Below are 5,201 nucleotides of genomic sequence, written 5' to 3' on the forward strand. Positions count from 1 at the left end.
AGGAAAAGTGTGAATATTAGAGTCAAATATTTCAGAACTGGAAGGAAACTTACAGAACACCTTATTCCTAGTTCTTGGTAAAATGAAAAAAATAATTATCCTGAGTCTTTTATGAAGCTAACTTATCCAATATAAAGAACAGTCCTTCATTCTGAGACAATGTTGTTCACTTTATTTTGTGAAGATTGTGATGGTGGATAGTTTCTTCTTCTTTTTAGCCGTCTTGGCAAGATAAAAAACAAACTATTCTGTCACCCATATACACACTTTTTTTTAAAGTCTATTGGCCATGAAACCCAAAAGTTGGGAATCACTGATACAATATGTATTACTGATATTAAATGCTTCCTATGAATTGCCTTTACATCAATTATTTGATAATAAAAAAAAACTGTATTTCCCCCCCAAAAAAAATCTACATATGGGGCGGTGCCTGTAGCTCAGTGGGTAGGGTGCCGGCCACATACACCAAGGCTGGTAGGTTCAAACCCAGCCTAGGCCAGCTAAAACAACAATGACAACTACAACAACAACAAAATGGCCGGGTGTTGTGGCAGGCACCTGTACTCCCAGCTACTTGGGAGGCTGAGGGAAGGGAATCACTTAAACCCAAGAGTTGGAGGTTGCTGTGAGCTGTGACGCCACAGCACTCTACCCAGGGCAACAGCTTGAGACTCTGTCTTTAAAAAAAAAAAAAAATCTATGTATGAAAACTATTTCCTATCTGTACAAATAAACTCAGGCTCAGAGAGCTACACATGGTAGCCTCACACCTATAATCCTAGCACTTTGGGAGGCTGAGGCCAGAGGATCACTTCATGACAGGAGTTCAAGACTGGTCTGAATAATACAGCAAGACTCCATCTCTACAAAAAAATAAAAGAAAAAAAAAACAAAGGTCAGAGATAGTCATCTGTAAGAGCTATTGGATGGCTTAAAACCTAAGCAATATAACCCTACAGACCACAAACTTACGGCTCCCTCCTGTCTCTTGGAAATCAAACTTATTAGACAAGCTCCTTAGCCTTTCTGAAATTCAGGGGTATTACCTATCTCATTGAGTTTTTAATGTTAAAAAGTAACATATTTTAACATAAAAAGTCTAACATAAGGCACTTAATACTACTTCTATAGTCATCCTTAAACTAAAAGCAGTTATTTTCCACTTGACCAGGTTTCACTCTCTCATTAAAGTGATTCAACCTATGAAGTGCTATTACTGTTCATTAGCTATCCTACAGATGCATACTTAGGTCTATTTCTAAAGGCAAATCTGTTAAGATACCTCATTTCTCCAGGAGTTCTACTGATCTAAAGTCACAATGATGTAGGTGACACTATGTCACAATGACAATTGTGACAAGTATACATTTCTATAGATAAGCAAAGCAAAGCTAAGCCTCTTTCTGAGAATCTTCTTGCTCTAATTTTTTTTATTTTTTCAGGTATCTCCTGAGTGTAAGAGACCAACACACACAGAAATGTATATAATAAACTAATAGAAAATACTTAACATATTAAAAAGGTGTAAAAGAAAAGTATATAGCATTTTCCCTTGATCTTTTTCAATCTCTTCTGAAAAATTATAACCATTTTCTTCTCACCTTGTTCTCAAAGAAAAGGCAGCTAAATTAATATTTCTATTAAGCAACTACTACAAATTGTAACCTGTACGTTAATATATATTGTGGTACATCTTTACTATGCTATTTTGTAGCCATCAAAAAGAACATGTTGTACTTAATTTTACTGACAAGAGAAATGAATGACCACACTTCAATCCCGGTTTCCTGGAAGAAATCTCTAGATGACAGAGAATTAATGATTCATAAAAAGGTAAATTACTAATATGAGGTAGGAATTTGGGATACAACAATTTACTTACTGGGCATTAGGACCTATAGAGGAGATGCTGGAGGATGAAACCAAGTGAAAGCTGGATTCCTTCTAGTCTCACACCAGCTGATGTCCATGAATTTACTGGAGAGGCAAGGTCTCTGAGTAGGTTCCTGCCATGTTTGACTTTTCAATGAAGAGGACAGCCTGCTGTATGTGGGATAACTAGAAAATAGTCTTGCTGGTCTGACATAATTTGGTGCTAAATTGGGCTTGATTCAACACTCACACCATACCTAACCACCTTTGTAGGCAAAGGGAGTATGGATGAAGACAAAAAATATACAAGATAATTTCATATAGTATTAACAACTATGCATAAAATAGGACAAAACAGTGATAAGAGAAAGGATACAGAAGGGCTTGAGGATTAGATCACATGGAAGGGTTAGCCATGAATATTTTCAAACATTTGGTCAGCCAAATCATAGCAACAACTTGATATAATGGGAAGCCATTACAGCTTCTATCACGGAAATCGATCTCTTCAAATCCTAACCCTTTCCACTGTGCAACAGACAGATAAGTCGGGGACTAGTTGAGGGAGGGAGAGGCAAGAAGGAACCATTAGGAAGGCACTGAAATCATCTAAGGGAAAAATAAAGGCAGCCTAGCCTAAGGTGGTAACAATGGAAACAAGGCAAAGTGCAAGTGAGAAGAACTCAAACAACTTACATAGAGCCTCCATCTACAGATTAGAGGAGAGGCAATGACTTCCATGCCCTTCAGTTTGAATGAGTATAGGCAGTTTCAGTTACTGGAATGAGGAACAAGTTGAGGGAGAAAGAGTTAATTGAAAAATCAAGATTTATGTTAGATAGATTATGAGAGGCATATTAAAGGTTAAGGTAAAGCACTCACAAAGTGTTCAGAGAGGCAGGTTGGAAAGACAATTTAGAAGGTTATCAGAAGATACTGAATGCCATAATACTAGGCAAATTTTCTTCCTTTGGAGAGAGTAGAGCTAGAAAGGATAGCCCAGATCTGAGGTCAAAAAGAAAAGAACCATTAAATATAGGAGCAGTATAGTAAGGTAGAAAGAAAACCACGAATGTGGTTTTATAGAAGAAAAAAAAAGAAAGAAAAACCCATATATATATCAAAAACGAAGTACTGCTGAAGATTTATTAAGATGAGGAAGTGACCACTGGATTATAAACATACAGGGCATTAGAAACTGGCAAACACAATTTCAATAGATACTTGAATTTTTCCTTAAATTCTGCTCCAGGAATCTACTATTACAAAGTGTGGTAGGCAGACTAAGGGCCCCCAAAGGTGTCTATATCCTAATGTCTGTAACCAACAAATGTTATCTTACATGGCAAAAGAGACTTGCAGATGTGATTAAAATAAGGACCTTGAATTAGGAGGATTACAGATTACCCAGGCAGGCCCAGTGAAACCATAAACCTCTTTCTAAGTATAAAAGACCAGCAGGATGCTCAGAGGCAGAAGCTGGAAAATGGCTGCCAGTGGATGTGAAAATACAGGAACCAATCATGAGCCAGGGAATGCAGCTGGTTTCTAGAAGCTACAAAAGGTGAGGAAAAAGATTGTCTTCTAGAGACTCCAGAAGGAACTCAGCTCTGTTGACACTTTCATCTTAGCCCAGCAAGAGTATTTCAGACTTCTGAACTCCCCAACTATAATAAATTTGTTTTGATTTAAGCCACGAATTTATGGTAATTTGTTACAGCAGCAATAGGAAACTAATATACACAAAGGACTGTTATCTGTACAGGGTCTTCAGACTTTTATGAAATTTAAGTAGAAGAAATTCCCTTGGTTCATAAATTTCATAAATAACAAACAACTTCATGATTCCAATCCAGTACATGTAAAACTCAACTTTATTTAGGGTAAGTCAGACTCTACAATACTGCTACAAAGTAGAAGATAAGGCGTATAACAAGCTGACATAAAAACATCCTAGGAGAGCCTAGGAGGATCACCAGTTGGCTCGCCCATAACATACTTCTCCTGACCCTCAAAGGTTGCCATAGCCTACAGTGTTTTCTTTAGGTTATCACAAATCCTCAAACACATGTATTAATCTTATTCTTTGGTTGGTTCTTACTTCCTTTAAGCAAAGTTACCAAGGGTAATTCACAAGATCGGGAGAGAGAAAACTAGTTGACAGAGAAGTTATTCATTGCTCTGAAGTATTTCCAAATTACTAGTTTAATGTCCCCTCCACAATTAAAAATACAAATTACAAGTCTAAATTCAGGTGATCTAATTTACTAGAAGCATGGTGAAAGGGCGTTTTAAATATCACCCAAACTTAAAAGATGAAGTAAAAGAAAATTACACACTTCTTAAAACAACGCAGGTTTACACTTACTCATAAAATCATTTACATTTATTGGTACACACACACACGTCCAAAAGTGCACACATGTGCACTTTAACGGTCACTTAATTTAAAAAATAGATTTTTAAGGTGTGGTAAGATTTTCAGTAATTTTTCTGCTTTGTTTCTGCTAATTTCGGTTGCTTTATTTTTTCCTTATAACTAGTTTAAAAAAGCAAGTCAAGGTTTGGTGCCCATAGCACAGTGGTTATGGCGCCAGCCACATACACTGAGGCTGGTGGGTTTGAACCTGGCCTAGGCCTGCTAAACAACAATGACAAATGCAACAAAAAATAGCTGGGCCTTGTGGCAGGTGCCTGTAGTCCCAGCTACTTGAGAGGCTGAAGCAAGAGAATCTCTTAAACCCAAGAGCTGGAGGTTGCTGTGAGCTGTAACACCACAGCACTCTACCAAGGGCAACATAGTGAGACTCTGTCTCCCAAAAAAAAAAAAAAAAAGGCAAGTCAAGCATTTCTTTTTTTAAGAGTCTCACTTTGTCACCCTCAGTAGAGTACTATGCAGTCACAGCTCACAGCAACCTCCAGCTCTTGGGCATAGATTCTCTTGCCTCAGCCTCCCCAGTAGCTGGAACTACAGGCACCCACCACAATGCCCGGCTATCTTTTTGTTGCAGTTTGGTCAGGGGCAGGTTTGAACCCACCACCTTCGGTATACGGGGCTGGCGCCCTACTCACTGAGCCACAGGCACCGCCCCAAGTCAAGCATTTCTATTCAATCTGAAAGGAGGAGAGGTAAATACAACACTAGTAAAGGACATGAAAATTTCAAAAATTCAATGTAAGTAACTGAATTTCAAAATTAGGAAATGTTTACTAGAGATTCTTTAATCAAGCCGTCTTTTGCTGTGGTTATGATGTAAAAAAACTACATGGCTATTTTCATTTATAAAACTCAAATCTATCAGTTTTTCCCAAAAACACAAACATTG

This window comes from Nycticebus coucang, chromosome 12 (genome assembly GCF_027406575.1).
Source record: "Nycticebus coucang isolate mNycCou1 chromosome 12, mNycCou1.pri, whole genome shotgun sequence".
In the NCBI taxonomy this organism is placed as follows: domain Eukaryota; kingdom Metazoa; phylum Chordata; class Mammalia; order Primates; family Lorisidae; genus Nycticebus; species Nycticebus coucang.